Genomic DNA, 21,170 nt, shown 5'->3' with positions numbered 1-21,170 from the left:
ATTGGGTCACATAACTATACCTCAACATGCAACAAAGAGTCACTCCAAAGTCACTAATAGCGGAGAACAAACGAAGAGATTATGGTAGGGTACGAAACCACCTCAAAGTTATTCTTTCCAATCAATGCGTTAGGCTATTCCTATAAGTGTCACAAACAGCCCTAGAGTACGTACTAGAGTAACACCTTAAGACACAAATCAACCAAAACCCTAATGTCACCTAGATACTCCAATGTCACCTCAAGTATCCGTGGGTATGATTATACGATATGCATCACACAATCTCAGATTCATCTATTCAACCAACACATAGAACCTCAAAGAGTGCCCCAAAGTTTCTACCGGAGAGTCAAGACGAAAACGTGTGCCAACCCCTATGCATAGGTTCATGGGCGAAACCCGCAAGTTGATCACCAAAACATACATCAAGTGAATCACGTGATATCCCATTGTCACCACAGATACGCACGGCAAGACATACATCAAGTGTTCTCAAATCATTAAAGGCTCAATCCGATAAGATTACTTCAAAGGGAAAACTCTATCCATTACAAGAGAGTAGAGGGGGAGAAGCAACATAAGATCCAACTATAATAGCAAAGCTCGCGATACATCAAGATCGTGCCAAATCAAGAACACGAGAGACAGATCAAACACATAGCTACTGGTACATACCCTCAGCCCCGAGGGTGAACTACTCCCTCCTCGTCATGGAGAGCGCCGGGATGATGAAGAGGGCCACCGATGAGGGTTCCCCCCTCCGGCAGGGTGCCGGAACAGGGCCCCGATTGGTTTTTGGTGGCTACAGAAGCTTGCGGCGGCGGAACTCCCGATCTATTCTGTTCCCCGAAGTTTTTAGGGTATATGGATATATATAGGAGGAAGAAGTACGTCAGCGGAGCCACGAGGGGCCCACGAGGGTGGAGGGATGGGCGCACCCCCCTGCCTCGTGCCTCCCTCGTTGCTTCCTTGACGTGGACTCCAAGTCTCCCGGGTTGCTTTCCTTCCAAAAATAACTTCTCCAGAAGATTTCATTCCGTTTCGACTCCGTTTGATATTCCTTTTCTTCGAAATACTGAAACAAGGGAAAAAACAGGAACTGGCACTGGGCTCTGGGTCAATAGGTTAGTCCCAAAAATAATATAAAAGTGGATAATAAAGCCCAATAATGTCCAAAACAGAAGATAATATAGCATGGAGCAATCAAAAATTATAGATACGTTGGAGACGTATCACCTGCCAAATGTGCTAGATGAAGTACCTCCTAGTGAATCCATCAAGCTAAAGGGAACTGGAGAAATCATACCTTCAGAGGCACAGGCTGAAGAGGAAATTATCATTACTGCTCCGGATCAACCTGAAGACAATGTTCAGCCTGAAGCCAATGCTCAAAATGAAGATAATGGTCAGCAAGAGCAAAATCTTCGTCCAGCTCATCCTCGTGTTGCAAATGAAGTACAGATTGAGAAGATGATTGACAACATCAATGCAACTGGTCCACTCACTCGTTCAAGAGCAACACAGCTAGCAAATTTCTGTGGGCACTTTGCATTTGTCTCAATCTCTGAACCCAAGAAAGTTGCTGAAGCCTTCATGGAACCTGAATGGATTCAAGCTATGCAAGAAGAGCTTCAACAGTTCGAGCTGAACAATGTGTGGGAATTGGTCAAGCGTCCCGATCCTCGCAAGCAAGATGAGCATGGTCAAGTCGTCAGAAACAAGGCTCGTCTTGTTGCTCAAGGATATACTCAAGTAGAAGGGATTGACTTCGATGAAACGTTTGCTCCTGTGGCTAGGCTTGAAGCCATTCGCATACTGCTAGCCTATGCCAACCATCACAACATCCTTCTGTATCAAATGGATGTGAAGAGTGCCTTTCTCAATGGCAAGATTGAAGAAGAAGTATATGTTGCACAACCTCCTGGCTTTGAAGATCCAAAAAATCCTGATATGGTATACAAGCTCAACAAGGCATTGTATGGCCTCAAACAAGCCCCTCGTGCTTGGTATGACACACTCAAAGACTTCCTGAAGAGCAAAGGCTTCAAACCTGGTTCTCTAGATCCTACACTCTTCACGAAGACATATGATGGAGAACTGTTTGTGTGCCAAATCTATGTGGATGACATTATCTTCGGCTGGACTAACAAGAAATACAGTGATGAGTTTGGACACATGATGCAAGAGCAATATCAGATGTCCATGATGGGTGAGCTGAAGTTCTTCCTTGGTCTTCAAATCCGATAGCAGAGCAACGACATCTTCATATCTCAAGAGAAATACCTCAAAGATTGCCTAAAGAAGTTTGGAATGCAAGACTGCAAAGGATACACGACGCCAATGCCAACCAAAAGTCATCTGAGTCCCGACGCCAATGGTAAAGAGTTCGATCAAAAGGTATACCGCTCCATGATTGGTTCTTTACTTTATTTATGTGCATCTAGGCCAGATATAATGCTTAGTGTTTGCATGTGTGCCCGATTCCAAGCGGCACCAAAGGAATCGCATCACTTAGCTGTGAAGCGAATTCTTCGATATTTGGCTTACACCCCAACACTAGGATTATGGTATCCAAAGGGCTCAGAGTTTGATCTAGTTGGATTCTCAGATGCTGATTATGCTGGTGACAAGGTTGATCGCAAGTCCACATCAGGCACATGTCACTTTCTGGGACGATCACTTGTCTGTTGGTCTTCAAAGAAGCAGAACTGTGTATCTCTCTCCACTGCTGAATCTGAATACATTGCTGCTGGATCTTGCTGTGCTCAGCTTCTCTGGATGAAGCAAACTCTCAAGGACTATGGTGTCCATCTGAAGCATGTGCCACTCTACTGCGACAATGAAAGCGCCATCAAGATTGCCAACAACCCAGTTCAGCACTCGAAGACAAAGCACATTGAAATTCGTCATCACTTTCTCAGAGATCATGTCATGAAGGAAGATATTGATATCATTCACGTCAACACTGAAGAGCAATTGGCAGATATCTTCACAAAGCCCTTGGATGAGAAAAGGTTTTGCAAGTTGCGGTGCGAGCTAAATATCTTGGAATCCTCAAATGTCCTGCGATTGGACACACATCCTAACACTTATGCATATTGATGACTTAGATGTGCAACACACAAAGTAACGTATATCTTCAATCAATGAAGACTTACACTCTGAGTGTGAATACATTAATGCAAAATTTGACTTCGGAGCGCCACGATAATTGTGCGCCGTGTCTGGGTCTAATACTTCCTATACGATGTGTAACGCCACCACCAAACTTTTGTTTGAAGTGTTTCTCTTGGCGTTACATTTGCAAAGTCTTCGCATTTGATTTGTCTTCAACATTGATTTGAGTTCATGATTATCTTCACAATATTGATTTGGTCTTACTCAGATATATACATATATTGTGTTCTGTCCTCTACAACATTCACTTATAGCTATGTCTTCTTGCTTGAATCTTTTGATCTAAGTGAATGTGATCGGACCCTAACCTCTTCTATGCTTCTACCTCAAATTCTATCTATGCAAATCATATGCATTCTATTGAAACTATCGAATGTCTTCTCTGCGTCCTTGTCAGCAGAAGATACAGAGATAAAAGTTGAATCTGTTTAAATGCTATATCCTTATTGCCTGAAACCCGGAGAAGCCGGAACGACCACCCCGACAGTCCAGGCGTGCGTGGGAACATGGAACAACTTCCAATGTATTGCATGTTCGCCACGTGTCCTTCAGATGTGAACCGCCAGGGGCACCTGCGTAATTGCGCTGTGCCGTCCCTTTCCTTATAAATACACATCACATCACGATCAAAATCCTTCTCCCACCTCGCCACCTCGCACAAACCCTAGCGCCACCGCTAGCTCTCGACGACACCGGCGACGAAGCGCTTAGCTGCCGCGACCTCACCAACGTCGTCCTCACGCCGGCCGCGGACCTCGTCTCCTCCGCCGCCGCCGTAGGTGTCTTCCGTCGCCAAGTTAGGGCACGGGAAATTGAACTGCTCGGCCTCCCTCTCCACTCCGTCTAGCAGTTCTTCGTGTGGTAATTAAAACTTACTTTTTACTGCCTTTTTGATCCGATAGATTCATCCTTCTCCACCAAAAGCGGTTTCTATGCCTAGCAAAATGAATCTATCATGTTCTACATCTCATATCATGCCAAGTATATTCACTTATGCTTCACAACAAGTTAGATTCCTCACTTGTACCTATTCTTGGATTCGTACAAATCTGGAACCAACTCTCACCAAATAAGTGAATGTCTTTGCGCTCTGAGGTCAATGTCTTCAAACTGATTTATCTTCAAAAATCTTCTGAGAATGCATATGACCTCTTCCCCTTCCCTCGCATCTCTAATGCTGTCACAGGTAAATGTCCGTGGGAGAATCCCTTGGTTCTCATAGTCTGCATTCATTTGCAGAATTCTTACAGCGTCACATCAATTCTCCCGAAGCCAGTTCTTGTCTGACCAGCAGACGGAAGCCTTTGCAAGCTTTGAAGCCATTCAGTTTGAACTACATGGCCACTGAAAAGTCAGCAAGAAAGGGCGGCAGACAGCGCCGCGGGGGCACTTCAATGGATTTTCCCGAAGATCTCTATGAGTTATACAAAACTGATCCTGAAGAGAGCTATGGCCAACGCAAAACACGAATCCAATGGATTCAAAGATATTGGGCCGAGCAATGGTTCAAGTACATATTCGTCACCAAGGAATATGCTGAAAAGAATGCCATCAAGCGTCCTTGGGGGGATATTCTCTATATAAATCTTCAACCCAAAACCAAATCTGAAGCTATTGCTCAAGGTTTCTACCCTTGCATGGTCCGTGGACCACAGCCTGCAGATGCCGACCTATCGTCTCTGTTATGGTGTCGTGAAGACAGTTTGTTCAAGCGCAACTACAAGTTTGCCAAGGACTCAGCCGTGAAAAACAAGAAAGCGTTTGGACTCGACTTTAACCCTGGTCCATCTGCTCCTCGGGCTGATGGCACCCGTGATGCTGAACCCAATATCGTCGGGCCCTTCTACAACCTCGAGGGTCTTCTCACTCACATTGCTGTTCAGGGGGCAGCCGTGGATCAGTCTGCGGACGATGCTGATTCTGATGAAGAACCAGCTCCACCCAAGTCACAAAAGCATAAGAAAACTAAGGCTTCAAGGCCCGCTGCTGCACCAAGCGCTTCACGTGCGAAGCCACTGGCCACTGCTCCTCCCGCACCAAGTATTCATTCTGAAGATCTTTCTCGTGTCGCCAAGAAGACAGAGAAGCCCCAGAAGAAAATTGTCAAGAGTTCTGGACAAGCACCGACCCCAGCTGCCGTTCTGCGGAACGAGAATGAAGCCATTGATCTGTCAAGTGATGATGAGTTTGGTGATGATGCTCTTGAGCAGCTGATAAAGAGCAAGCAAGAGGCGGAGATCTTCAACGATCTGCCCCTCTTCGATGTGGACATATTGAATAATTTCATTGATGAGTGGTTTGACAACCCAAGCCTCAGTATCGATGATCTTCAGCTTCCAATTGGCATCAGCGTCTCCTTCCACGGAGCCATTGCGCCTGAGCTGGCTCTGGCTCAGAAGATTGTCAAACTGAAGAACAAAATTGACTATGAGAAAGCCCAGTTCAAGAAGCACATGGGGCTGATGTTCAAAACTTCAAGCTGATGTTGCATGACCTCAAGGAGGCATTTCACAAGAAACGTGAAGAAGCAAAAGGTTCAAGAGAGCGAATGAAACTCCTCGCTGCAAAATGTGTTCAAGCTCACAATGAAGCAGAAAAACACAAGGCTCTTGGACGTCCAGGCATCAACCCCAAGATGGCTGCCAAAAAGAAGAAGCCTGTTGTGGCCCAAGCTGAAGCATGGAGGCAGGAAGCACCTCGCATTGTCTTCCCTGCCAGCATGACATGCTCGAAGCCTAAGGTCCCCACAGTAGCTTCAGAACTCAAGAAAACAAGGGCAGCTGAAGCCGAAGCCAGGAAGCGCAAGAACAAGAATGCCTCTGATGATGCACCACAGACCAAGAAGCGGAAGACAAAGTCTTCGAAGAAAGATCGGGCTGCTCCCACAGAGCCCCTTGTTGTCGAGCCCATCTCTGTTGCTCGTCCGGCATCCGAACACCAAGAGAGTCAGTTAATAGTTCACGGCCTGCTTCCACAGAGGCTCCTGAAGCTGAAGAAGTTCCAGCTGTTGATCCCATCACAGCTGAAGACATTGGTCCCCAAGACAATGTAGATGATGATGAAGTCCTTCCTCAGATCGAGCACCAAACGGTATCATCATCTGTTCTCACGAACAGCGAGCTCATCAGCATTGGTCGTCCTTTGACGCCAATCACTCAGGATGCTTCGTGGGCTAATCACCCACAACAAGACACTCCAAGTCAAGTATCACCAAGTACTCCCCCACCTCAAGTCACCACTCCGGTGCTTGATGATGACGACTATGTGGTCCAGCCAACTCCCTCTCCAAAAGCATCGCCCGCATTTCGCAGGCTTCGCAAAGGACCAAGGCCACAAGTCGCTCTGACGAGCGTTCCAGAAGGAGAAGTGCAAAACAACTCAGTAGCACGACAAGTGTTTCCTGAAGCCACTCCAACTATGAACGTCTCAGAATCTGAAGCCAAAGCTACTGAAGATACACCGGCTGCATCAGCCGAAGAACAACAAGAAATCTGTGAAGAAGAAGAACGTGTTGCCACACCCCCTATCAACCAAGATGTTCTCGAGGAGAACGAGTCTGTGCCCGACCCTCCAGCTACTCAAGTGGAGGTTGAAAACATTGTGGCGGCCACCAACAACACTACTGAAGCCAATGACGTTGTCATGACTGAAGCTAATGTGGCGCCTGAAGTGAATACGGTGCCAGCAGCTCCTGAAGCCACTATTGCACCTGAAGCCATTGTGCAGCTTGAAGCCCATGTCAATGTTGATGCTCCTGTACCACCTCCAAGGCCTCACACTATTGAGCTGACATTTGATCGTGGCCAACCTGTCATTGTTTGGCCTATTCTAGTTCCTCCTCCTGCTCCCGGACCTCAATTTTATTATCATGTGGAGCACAGGCCTCAGGCCCAGAAGCCAAAACCGAGGCTGCCAAGGTTTCCAGGTACTGCAACTTCACCAGGATCGTTCAATGTGAATGGCTTCATTGCACACAACACCTTCTTTGATAGCGCCAAGAACCCATATTCGAAGCCAAGAATTTCATCTGATCGGTTCTGGAGCTATTGCTACCTCTTGAGCACTGCATTGGTTTTCCCTTGAAGAGCAAAGGGTGATGCAGTAAAGTAGCGTAAGTATTTCCCTTAGTTTTTGAGAACCAAGGTATCAATCCAGTAGGAGACCACGCTCGAGTCCCACGCACCTACACAAACAAATAAGAACCTCGCAACCAACGCGATAAAGGGGTTGTCAATCCCTTCATGGTCACCTACGAGAGTGAGATCTAATAGAGATGATAAGATAATATTTTTGGTATTTTTGTGGTAAAGACTAAAAGTAAAGAAAGCAAAATAAACGGCGCCAGAAATAGCTTGTTGACGGGAGATTAATATGATGGAAAATAGACCCCGGGGCCATAGGTTTCACTAGTGGCTTCTCTCAAGATAGCATAAGTATTACGGTGGGTGAACAAATTACTGTCGAGCAATTGATAGAATTGAGCATAGTTATGAGAATATCTAGGTATGATCATGTATATAGGCATCACGTCCGTGACAAGTAGACCGACTCCTGCCTGCATCTACTACTATTACTCCACACATCGACCGCTATCCAACATGCATCTAGAGTATTAAGTTCATAAGAACAGAGTAACGCTTTAAGCAAGATGACATGATGTAGAGGGATAAACTCATGCAATATGATATAAACCCCATCTTTTTATCCTCGATGGCAACAATACAATGCGTGTCGTTTCCCCTACTGTCACTGGGATCGAGCACTGCAAGATTGAACCCAAAGCTAAGCACTTCTCCCATTGCAAGAAAGATCAATCTAGTAGGCCAAAGCAAACTGATAATTCGAAGAGACTTGCAAAGATAACCAATCATACATAAAAGAATTCAGAGGAGCTTCAAATATTGTTTATAGATAATCTTGATCATAAACCCACAATTCATCGGATCTCGACAAACACACCGCAAAAAGAAGAGTTACATCAAATAGATCTCCAAGAGAATCGAGGAGAACTTTGTATATGAGATCCAAAGAGAGAGAAGAAGCCATCTAGCTAATAACTATGGACCCGAAGGTCTGAAGTAAACTACTCACACATCATCGGAGAGGCTATGGTGTTGATGTAGAAGCCCTCCGTGATCAATGCCCCCTCTGATGGAGCACCGGAAAAGGCCCCAAGATGGGATCTCACATGTACAGAAGGTTGCGGCGGTGGAAATAGGGTTTTGGCTCCGTATCTGATGTTTCCAGGGTATATGAGTATATATAGGCGAAGGAGGTCGGTCAAGAGAGCTACGAGGGGCCCACGAGGGTGGAGGGCGCACCCAGGGGGGTAGGCGCGCCCCTTGCCTCGTGGCCTCCTTGTTCGTTTCTTGACGTCCACTCCAAGTCCTCTGGATCACGTTTGTTCTGAAAATCCCGTTCCCGAAGGTTTTATTCTGTTTGGACTCCGTTTGATATTCCTTTCCTTCGAAACACTGAAATAGGCAAAAAAACAGCAATTCGGGCTGGGCCTCCGGTTAATAGGTTAGTCCCAAAAATAATATAAAAGTGTATAATAAAGCCCATTAAACATCCAAAATAGAATATATAATAGCATGGAACAATAAAAAATTATAAATACGTTGGAGACGTATCAACTATCAGCAGCGCAGTTACTATTCTTGTGTTCTTTACAATCAAGGGCGCATCTTTCCCCATATGCGTCTCGACTGCGAAGCTATTGCTGGCCTGCCCTGCTTGGAAGAAGCCATAGTGCCTCCCTCGTTGCTTCCTTGACGTGGACTCCAAGTCTCCCGGGTTGCTTTCCTTCCAAAAATAACTTCTCCAGAAGATTTCATTCCGTTTCGACTCCGTTTGATATTCCTTTTCTTCGAAATACTGAAACAAGGGAAAAAACAGGAACTGGCACTGGGCTCTGGGTCAATAGGTTAGTCCCAAAAATAATATAAAAGTGGATAATAAAGCCCAATAATGTCCAAAACAGAAGATAATATAGCATGGAGCAATCAAAAATTATAGATACGTTGGAGACGTATCACCTGCCAAATGTGCTAGATGAAGTACCTCCTAGTGAATCCATCAAGCTAAAGGGAACTGGAGAAATCATACCTTCAGAGGCACAGGCTGAAGAGGAAATTATCATTACTGCTCCGGATCAACCTGAAGACAATGTTCAGCCTGAAGCCAATGCTCAAAATGAAGATAATGGTCAGCAAGAGCAAAATCTTCGTCCAGCTCATCCTCGTGTTGCAAATGAAGTACAGATTGAGAAGATGATTGACAACATCAATGCAACTGGTCCACTCACTCGTTCAAGAGCAACACAGCTAGCAAATTTCTGTGGGCACTTTGCATTTGTCTCAATCTCTGAACCCAAGAAAGTTGCTGAAGCCTTCATGGAACCTGAATGGATTCAAGCTATGCAAGAAGAGCTTCAACAGTTCGAGCTGAACACTGTGTGGGAATTGGTCAAGCGTCCCGATCCTCGCAAGCAAGATGAGCATGGTCAAGTCGTCAGAAACAAGGCTCGTCTTGTTGCTCAAGGATATACTCAAGTAGAAGGGATTGACTTCGATGAAACGTTTGCTCCTGTGGCTAGGCTTGAAGCCATTCGCATACTGCTAGCCTATGCCAACCATCACAACATCCTTCTGTATCAAATGGATGTGAAGAGTGCCTTTCTCAATGGCAAGATTGAAGAAGAAGTATATGTTGCACAACCTCCTGGCTTTGAAGATCCAAAAAATCCTGATATGGTATACAAGCTCAACAAGGCATTGTATGGCCTCAAACAAGCCCCTCGTGCTTGGTATGACACACTCAAAGACTTCCTGAAGAGCAAAGGCTTCAAACCTGGTTCTCTAGATCCTACACTCTTCACGAAGACATATGATGGAGAACTGTTTGTGTGCCAAATCTATGTGGATGACATTATCTTCGGCTGGACTAACAAGAAATACAGTGATGAGTTTGGACACATGATGCAAGAGCAATATCAGATGTCCATGATGGGTGAGCTGAAGTTCTTCCTTGGTCTTCAAATCCGATAGCAGAGCAACGACATCTTCATATCTCAAGAGAAATACCTCAAAGATTGCCTAAAGAAGTTTGGAATGCAAGACTGCAAAGGATACACGACGCCAATGCCAACCAAAAGTCATCTGAGTCCTGACGCCAATGGTAAAGAGTTCGATCAAAAGGTATACCGCTCCATGATTGGTTCTTTACTTTATTTATGTGCATCTAGGCCAGATATAATGCTTAGTGTTTGCATGTGTGCCCGATTCCAAGCGGCACCAAAGGAATCGCATCACTTAGCTGTGAAGCGAATTCTTCGATATTTGGCTTACACCCCAACACTAGGATTATGGTATCCAAAGGGCTCAGAGTTTGATCTAGTTGGATTCTCAGATGCTGATTATGCTGGTGACAAGGTTGATCGCAAGTCCACATCAGGCACATGTCACTTTCTGGGACGATCACTTGTCTGTTGGTCTTCAAAGAAGCAGAACTGTGTATCTCTCTCCACTGCTGAATCTGAATACATTGCTGCTGGATCTTGCTGTGCTCAGCTTCTCTGGATGAAGCAAACTCTCAAGGACTATGGTGTCCATCTGAAGCATGTGCCACTCTACTGCGACAATGAAAGCGCCATCAAGATTGCCAACAACCCAGTTCAGCACTCGAAGACAAAGCACATTGAAATTCGTCATCACTTTCTCAGAGATCATGTCATGAAGGAAGATATTGATATCATTCACGTCAACACTGAAGAGCAATTGGCAGATATCTTCACAAAGCCCTTGGATGAGAAAAGGTTTTGCAAGTTGCGGTGCGAGCTAAATATCTTGGAATCCTCAAATGTCCTGCGATTGGACACACATCCTAACACTTATGCATATTGATGACTTAGATGTGCAACACACAAAGTAACGTATATCTTCAATCAATGAAGACTTACACTCTGAGTGTGAATACATTAATGCAAAATTTGACTTCGGAGCGCCACGATAATTGTGCGCCGTGTCTGGGTCTAATACTTCCTATACGATGTGTAACGCCACCACCAAACTTTTGTTTGAAGTGTTTCTCTTGGCGTTACATTTGCAAAGTCTTCGCATTTGATTTGTCTTCAACATTGATTTGAGTTCATGATTATCTTCACAATATTGATTTGGTCTTACTCAGATATATACATATATTGTGTTCTGTCCTCTACAACATTCACTTATAGCTATGTCTTCTTGCTTGAATCTTTTGATCTAAGTGAATGTGATCGGACCCTAACCTCTTCTATGCTTCTACCTCAAATTCTATCTATGCAAATCATATGCATTCTATTGAAACTATCGAATGTCTTCTCTGCGTCCTTGTCAGCAGAAGATACAGAGATAAAAGTTGAATCTGTTTAAATGCTATATCCTTATTGCCTGAAACCCGGAGAAGCCGGAACGACCACCCCGACAGTCCAGGCGTGCGTGGGAACATGGAACAACTTCCAATGTATTGCATGTTCGCCACGTGTCCTTCAGATGTGAACCGCCAGGGGCACCTGCGTAATTGCGCTGTGCCGTCCCTTTCCTTATAAATACACATCACATCACGATCAAAATCCTTCTCCCACCTCGCCACCTCGCACAAACCCTAGCGCCACCGCTAGCTCTCGACGACACCGGCGACGAAGCGCTTAGCTGCCGCGACCTCACCAACGTCGTCCTCACGCCGGCCGCGGACCTCGTCTCCTCCGCCGCCGCCGTAGGTGTCTTCCGTCGCCAAGTTAGGGCACGGGAAATTGAACTGCTCGGCCTCCCTCTCCACTCCGTCTAGCAGTTCTTCGTGTGGTAATTAAAACTTACTTTTTACTGCCTTTTTGATCCGATAGATTCATCCTTCTCCACCAAAAGCGGTTTCTATGCCTAGCAAAATGAATCTATCATGTTCTACATCTCATATCATGCCAAGTATATTCACTTATGCTTCACAACAAGTTAGATTCCTCACTTGTACCTATTCTTGGATTCGTACAAATCTGGAACCAACTCTCACCAAATAAGTGAATGTCTTTGCGCTCTGAGGTCAATGTCTTCAAACTGATTTATCTTCAAAAATCTTCTGAGAATGCATATGACCTCTTCCCCTTCCCTCGCATCTCTAATGCTGTCACAGGTAAATGTCCGTGGGAGAATCCCTTGGTTCTCATAGTCTGCATTCATTTGCAGAATTCTTACAGCGTCACATCAATTCTCCCGAAGCCAGTTCTTGTCTGACCAGCAGACGGAAGCCTTTGCAAGCTTTGAAGCCATTCAGTTTGAACTACATGGCCACTGAAAAGTCAGCAAGAAAGGGCGGCAGACAGCGCCGCGGGGGCACTTCAATGGATTTTCCCGAAGATCTCTATGAGTTATACAAAACTGATCCTGAAGAGAGCTATGGCCAACGCAAAACACGAATCCAATGGATTCAAAGATATTGGGCCGAGCAATGGTTCAAGTACATATTCGTCACCAAGGAATATGCTGAAAAGAATGCCATCAAGCGTCCTTGGGGGGATATTCTCTATATAAATCTTCAACCCAAAACCAAATCTGAAGCTATTGCTCAAGGTTTCTACCCTTGCATGGTCCGTGGACCACAGCCTGCAGATGCCGACCTATCGTCTCTGTTATGGTGTCGTGAAGACAGTTTGTTCAAGCGCAACTACAAGTTTGCCAAGGACTCAGCCGTGAAAAACAAGAAAGCGTTTGGACTCGACTTTAACCCTGGTCCATCTGCTCCTCGGGCTGATGGCACCCGTGATGCTGAACCCAATATCGTCGGGCCCTTCTACAACCTCGAGGGTCTTCTCACTCACATTGCTGTTCAGGGGGCAGCCGTGGATCAGTCTGCGGACGATGCTGATTCTGATGAAGAACCAGCTCCACCCAAGTCACAAAAGCATAAGAAAACTAAGGCTTCAAGGCCCGCTGCTGCACCAAGCGCTTCACGTGCGAAGCCACTGGCCACTGCTCCTCCCGCACCAAGTATTCATTCTGAAGATCTTTCTCGTGTCGCCAAGAAGACAGAGAAGCCCCAGAAGAAAATTGTCAAGAGTTCTGGACAAGCACCGACCCCAGCTGCCGTTCTGCGGAACGAGAATGAAGCCATTGATCTGTCAAGTGATGATGAGTTTGGTGATGATGCTCTTGAGCAGCTGATAAAGAGCAAGCAAGAGGCGGAGATCTTCAACGATCTGCCCCTCTTCGATGTGGACATATTGAATAATTTCATTGATGAGTGGTTTGACAACCCAAGCCTCAGTATCGATGATCTTCAGCTTCCAATTGGCATCAGCGTCTCCTTCCACGGAGCCATTGCGCCTGAGCTGGCTCTGGCTCAGAAGATTGTCAAACTGAAGAACAAAATTGACTATGAGAAAGCCCAGTTCAAGAAGCACATGGGGCTGATGTTCAAAACTTCAAGCTGATGTTGCATGACCTCAAGGAGGCATTTCACAAGAAACGTGAAGAAGCAAAAGGTTCAAGAGAGCGAATGAAACTCCTCGCTGCAAAATGTGTTCAAGCTCACAATGAAGCAGAAAAACACAAGGCTCTTGGACGTCCAGGCATCAACCCCAAGATGGCTGCCAAAAAGAAGAAGCCTGTTGTGGCCCAAGCTGAAGCATGGAGGCAGGAAGCACCTCGCATTGTCTTCCCTGCCAGCATGACATGCTCGAAGCCTAAGGTCCCCACAGTAGCTTCAGAACTCAAGAAAACAAGGGCAGCTGAAGCCGAAGCCAGGAAGCGCAAGAACAAGAATGCCTCTGATGATGCACCACAGACCAAGAAGCGGAAGACAAAGTCTTCGAAGAAAGATCGGGCTGCTCCCACAGAGCCCCTTGTTGTCGAGCCCATCTCTGTTGCTCGTCCGGCATCCGAACACCAAGAGCGTCAGTTAATAGTTCACGGCCTGCTTCCACAGAGGCTCCTGAAGCTGAAGAAGTTCCAGCTGTTGATCCCATCACAGCTGAAGACATTGGTCCCCAAGACAATGTAGATGATGATGAAGTCCTTCCTCAGATCGAGCACCAAACGGTATCATCATCTGTTCTCACGAACAGCGAGCTCATCAGCATTGGTCGTCCTTTGACGCCAATCACTCAGGATGCTTCGTGGGCTAATCACCCACAACAAGACACTCCAAGTCAAGTATCACCAAGTACTCCCCCACCTCAAGTCACCACTCCGGTGCTTGATGATGACGACTATGTGGTCCAGCCAACTCCCTCTCCAAAAGCATCGCCCGCATTTCGCAGGCTTCGCAAAGGACCAAGGCCACAAGTCGCTCTGACGAGCGTTCCAGAAGGAGAAGTGCAAAACAACTCAGTAGCACGACAAGTGTTTCCTGAAGCCACTCCAACTATGAACGTCTCAGAATCTGAAGCCAAAGCTACTGAAGATACACCGGCTGCATCAGCCGAAGAACAACAAGAAATCTGTGAAGAAGAAGAACGTGTTGCCACACCCCCTATCAACCAAGATGTTCTCGAGGAGAACGAGTCTGTGCCCGACCCTCCAGCTACTCAAGTGGAGGTTGAAAACATTGTGGCGGCCACCAACAACACTACTGAAGCCAATGACGTTGTCATGACTGAAGCTAATGTGGCGCCTGAAGTGAATACGGTGCCAGCAGCTCCTGAAGCCACTATTGCACCTGAAGCCATTGTGCAGCTTGAAGCCCATGTCAATGTTGATGCTCCTGTACCACCTCCAAGGCCTCACACTATTGAGCTGACATTTGATCGTGGCCAACCTGTCATTGTTTGGCCTATTCTAGTTCCTCCTCCTGCTCCCGGACCTCAATTTTATTATCATGTGGAGCACAGGCCTCAGGCCCAGAAGCCAAAACCGAGGCTGCCAAGGTTTCCAGGTACTGCAACTTCACCAGGATCGTTCAATGTGAATGGCTTCATTGCACACAACACCTTCTTTGATAGCGCCAAGAACCCATATTCGAAGCCAAGAATTTCATCTGATCGGTTCTGGAGCTATTGCTACCTCTTGAGCACTGCATTGGTTTTCCCTTGAAGAGCAAAGGGTGATGCAGTAAAGTAGCGTAAGTATTTCCCTTAGTTTTTGAGAAGCAAGGTATCAATCCAGTAGGAGACCACGCTCGAGTCCCACGCACCTACACAAACAAATAAGAACCTCGCAACCAACGCGATAAAGGGGTTGTCAATCCCTTCATGGTCACCTACGAGAGTGAGATCTAATAGAGATGATAAGATAATATTTTTGGTATTTTTGTGGTAAAGACTAAAAGTAAAGAAAGCAAAATAAACGGCGCCAGAAATAGCTTGTTGACGGGAGATTAATATGATGGAAAATAGACCCCGGGGCCATAGGTTTCACTAGTGGCTTCTCTCAAGATAGCATAAGTATTACGGTGGGTGAACAAATTACTGTCGAGCAATTGATAGAATTGAGCATAGTTATGAGAATATCTAGGTATGATCATGTATATAGGCATCACGTCCGTGACAAGTAGACCGACTCCTGCCTGCATCTACTACTATTACTCCACACATCGACCGCTATCCAACATGCATCTAGAGTATTAAGTTCATAAGAACAGAGTAACGCTTTAAGCAAGATGACATGATGTAGAGGGATAAACTCATGCAATATGATATAAACCCCATCTTTTTATCCTCGATGGCAACAATACAATGCGTGTCGTTTCCCCTACTGTCACTGGGATCGAGCACTGCAAGATTGAACCCAAAGCTAAGCACTTCTCCCATTGCAAGAAAGATCAATCTAGTAGGCCAAAGCAAACTGATAATTCGAAGAGACTTGCAAAGATAACCAATCATACATAAAAGAATTCAGAGGAGCTTCAAATATTGTTTATAGATAATCTTGATCATAAACCCACAATTCATCGGATCTCGACAAACACACCGCAAAAAGAAGAGTTACATCAAATAGATCTCCAAGAGAATCGAGGAGAACTTTGTATATGAGATCCAAAGAGAGAGAAGAAGCCATCTAGCTAATAACTATGGACCCGAAGGTCTGAAGTAAACTACTCACACATCATCGGAGAGGCTATGGTGTTGATGTAGAAGCCCTCCGTGATCAATGCCCCCTCTGATGGAGCACCGGAAAAGGCCCCAAGATGGGATCTCACATGTACAGAAGGTTGCGGCGGTGGAAATAGGGTTTTGGCTCCGTATCTGATGTTTCCAGGGTATATGAGTATATATAGGCGAAGGAGGTCGGTCAAGAGAGCTACGAGGGGCCCACGAGGGTGGAGGGCGCACCCAGGGGGGTAGGCGCGCCCCTTGCCTCGTGGCCTCCTTGTTCGTTTCTTGACGTCCACTCCAAGTCCTCTGGATCACGTTTGTTCTGAAAATCCCGTTCCCGAAGGTTTTATTCTGTTTGGACTCCGTTTGATATTCCTTTCCTTCGAAACACTGAAATAGGCAAAAAAACAGCAATTCGGGCTGGGCCTCCGGTTAATAGGTTAGTCCCAAAAATAATATAAAAGTGTATAATAAAGCCCATTAAACATCCAAAATAGAATATATAATAGCATGGAACAATAAAAAATTATAGATACGTTGGAGACGTATCAACTATCAGCAGCGCAGTTACTATTCTTGTGTTCTTTACAATCAAGGGCGCATCTTTCCCCATATGCGTCTCGACTGCGAAGCTATTGCTGGCCTGCCCTGCTTGGAAGAAGCCATAGTGCCTCCCTCGTTGCTTCCTTGACGTGGACTCCAAGTCTCCCGGGTTGCTTTCCTTCCAAAAATAACTTCTCCAGAAGATTTCATTCCGTTTCGACTCCGTTTGATATTCCTTTTCTTCGAAATACTGAAACAAGGGAAAAAACATGAACTGGCACTGGGCTCTGGGTCAATAGGTTAGTCCCAAAAATAATATAAAAGTGGATAATAAAGCCCAATAATGTCCAAAACAGAAGATAATATAGCATGGAGCAATCAAAAATTATAGATACGTTGGAGACGTATCACCTGCCAAATGTGCTAGATGAAGTACCTCCTAGTGAATCCATCAAGCTAAAGGGAACTGGAGAAATCATACCTTCAGAGGCACAGGCTGAAGAGGAAATTATCATTACTGCTCCGGATCAACCTGAAGACAATGTTCAGCCTGAAGCCAATGCTCAAAATGAAGATAATGGTCAGCAAGAGCAAAATCTTCGTCCAGCTCATCCTCGTGTTGCAAATGAAGTACAGATTGAGAAGATGATTGACAACATCAATGCAACTGGTCCACTCACTCGTTCAAGAGCAACACAGCTAGCAAATTTCTGTGGGCACTTTGCATTTGTCTCAATCTCTGAACCCAAGAAAGTTGCTGAAGCCTTCATGGAACCTGAATGGATTCAAGCTATGCAAGAAGAGCTTCAACAGTTCGAGCTGAACACTGTGTGGGAATTGGTCAAGCGTCCCGATCCTCGCAAGCAACATGAGCATGGTCAAGTCGTCAGAAACAAGGCTCGTCTTGTTGCTCAAGGATATACTCAAGTAGAAGGGATTGACTTCGATGAAACGTTTGCTCCTGTGGCTAGGCTTGAAGCCATTCGCATACTGCTAGCCTATGCCAACCATCACAACATCCTTCTGTATCAAATGGATGTGAAGAGTGCCTTTCTCAATGGCAAGATTGAAGAAGAAGTATATGTTGCACAACCTCCTGGCTTTGAAGATCCAAAAAATCCTGATATGGTATACAAGCTCAACAAGGCATTGTATGGCCTCAAACAAGCCCCTCGTGCTTGGTATGACACACTCAAAGACTTCCTGAAGAGCAAAGGCTTCAAACCTGGTTCTCTAGATCCTACACTCTTCACGAAGACATATGATGGAGAACTGTTTGTGTGCCAAATCTATGTGGATGACATTATCTTCGGCTGGACTAACAAGAAATACAGTGATGAGTTTGGACACATGATGCAAGAGCAATATCAGATGTCCATGATGGGTGAGCTGAAGTTCTTCCTTGGTCTTCAAATCCGATAGCAGAGCAACGACATCTTCATATCTCAAGAGAAATACCTCAAAGATTGCCTAAAGAAGTTTGGAATGCAAGACTGCAAAGGATACACGACGCCAATGCCAACCAAAAGTCATCTGAGTCCCGACGCCAATGGTAAAGAGTTCGATCAAAAGGTATACCGCTCCATGATTGGTTCTTTACTTTATTTATGTGCATCTAGGCCAGATATAATGCTTAGTGTTTGCATGTGTGCCCGATTCCAAGCGGCACCAAAGGAATCGCATCACTTAGCTGTGAAGCGAATTCTTCGATATTTGGCTTACACCCCAACACTAGGATTATGGTATCCAAAGGGCTCAGAGTTTGATCTAGTTGGATTCTCAGATGCTGATTATGCTGGTGACAAGGTTGATCACAAGTCCACATCAGGCACATGTCACTTTCTGGGACGATCACTTGTCTGTTGGTCTTCAAAGAAGCAGAACTGTGTATCTCTCTCCACTGCTGAATCTGAATACATTGCTGCTGGATCTTGCTGTGCTCAGCTTCTCTGGATGAAGCAAACTCTCAAGGACTATGGTGTCCATCTGAAGCATGTGCCACTCTACTGCGACAATGAAAGCGCCATCAAGATTGCCAACAACCCAGTTCAGCACTCGAAGACAAAGCACATTGAAATTCGTCATCACTTTCTCAGAGATCATGTCATGAAGGAAGATATTGATATCATTCACGTCAACACTGAAGAGCAATTGGCAGATATCTTCACAAAGCCCTTGGATGAGAAAAGGTTTTGCAAGTTGCGGTGCGAGCTAAATATCTTGGAATCCTCAAATGTCCTGCGATTGGACACACATCCTAACACTTATGCATATTGATGACTTAGATGTGCAACACACAAAGTAACGTATATCTTCAATCAATGAAGACTTACACTCTGAGTGTGAATACATTAATGCAAAATTTGACTTCGGAGCGCCACGATAATTGTGCGCCGTGTCTGGGTCTAATACTTCCTATACGATGTGTAACGCCACCACCAAACTTTTGTTTGAAGTGTTTCTCTTGGCGTTACATTTGCAAAGTCTTCGCATTTGATTTGTCTTCAACATTGATTTGAGTTCATGATTATCTTCACAATATTGATTTGGTCTTACTCAGATATATACATATATTGTGTTCTGTCCTCTACAACATTCACTTATAGCTATGTCTTCTTGCTTGAATCTTTTGATCTAAGTGAATGTGATCGGACCCTAACCTCTTCTATGCTTCTACCTCAAATTCTATCTATGCAAATCATATGCATTCTATTGAAACTATCAAATTTTATTATCATGTGGAGCACAGGCCTCAGGCCCAGAAGCCAAAACCGAGGCTGCCAAGGTTTCCAGGTACTGCAACTTCACCAGGATCGTTCAATGTGAATGGCTTCATTGCACACAACACCTTCTTTGATAGCGCCAAGAACCCATATTCGAAGCCAAGAATTTCATCTGATCGGTTCTGGAGCTATTGCTACCTCTTGAGCACTGCATTGGTTTTCCCTTGAAGAGCAAAGGGTGATGCAGTAAAGTAGCGTAAGTATTTCCCTTAGTTTTTGAGAACCAAGGTATCAATCCAGTAGGAGACCACGCTCGAGTCCCACGCACCTACACAAACAAATAAGAACCTCGCAACCAACGCGATAAAGGGGTTGTCAATCCCTTCATGGTCACCTACGAGAGTGAGATCTAATAGAGATGATAAGATAATATTTTTGGTATTTTTGTGGTAAAGACTAAAAGTAAAGAAAGCAAAATAAACGGCGCCAGAAATAGCTTGTTGACGGGAGATTAATATGATGGAAAATAGACCCCGGGGCCATAGGTTTCACTAGTGGCTTCTCTCAAGATAGCATAAGTATTATGGTGGGTGAACAAATTACTGTCGAGCAATTGATAGAATTGAGCATAGTTATGAGAATATCTAGGTATGATCATGTATATAGGCATCACGTCCGTGACAAGTAGACCGACTCCTGCCTGCATCTACTACTATTACTCCACACATCGACCGCTATCCAACATGCATCTAGAGTATTAAGTTCATAAGAACAGAGTAACGCTTTAAGCAAGATGACATGATGTAGAGGGATAAACTCATGCAATATGATATAAACCCCATCTTTTTATCCTCGATGGCAACAATACAATGCGTGTCGTTTCCCCTACTGTCACTGGGATCGAGCACTGCAAGATTGAACCCAAAGCTAAGCACTTCTCCCATTGCAAGAAAGATCAATCTAGTAGGCCAAAGCAAACTGATAATTCGAAGAGACTTGCAAAGATAACCAATCATACATAAAAGAATTCAGAGGAGCTTCAAATATTGTTTATAGATAATCTTGATCATAAACCCACAATTCATCGGATCTCGACAAACACACCGCAAAAAGAAGAGTTACATCAAATAGATCTCCAAGAGAATCGAGGAGAACTTTGTATATGAGATCCAAAGAGAGAGAAGAAGCCATCTAGCTAATAACTATGGACCCGAAGGTCTGAAGTAAACTACTCACACATCATCGGAGAGGCTATGGTGTTGATGTAGAAGCCCTCCGTGATCAATGCCCCCTCTGATGGAGCACCGGAAAAGGCCCCAAGATGGGATCTCACATGTACAGAAGGTTGCGGCGGTGGAAATAGGGTTTTGGCTCCGTATCTGATGTTTCCAGGGTATATGAGTATATATAGGCGAAGGAGGTCGGTCAAGAGAGCTACGAGGGGCCCACGAGGGTGGAGGGCGCACCCAGGGGGGTAGGCGCGCCCCTTGCCTCGTGGCCTCCTTGTTCGTTTCTTGACGTCCACTCCAAGTCCTCTGGATCACGTTTGTTCTGAAAATCCCGTTCCCGAAGGTTTTATTCTGTTTGGACTCCGTTTGATATTCCTTTCCTTCGAAACACTGAAATAGGCAAAAAAACAGCAATTCGGGCTGGGCCTCCGGTTA

This window comes from Aegilops tauschii, chromosome 1, assembly GCF_002575655.3.
Source record: "Aegilops tauschii subsp. strangulata cultivar AL8/78 chromosome 1, Aet v6.0, whole genome shotgun sequence".
Classification (NCBI taxonomy): domain Eukaryota; kingdom Viridiplantae; phylum Streptophyta; class Magnoliopsida; order Poales; family Poaceae; genus Aegilops; species Aegilops tauschii.
This window is presented reverse-complemented; position numbering follows the sequence as displayed.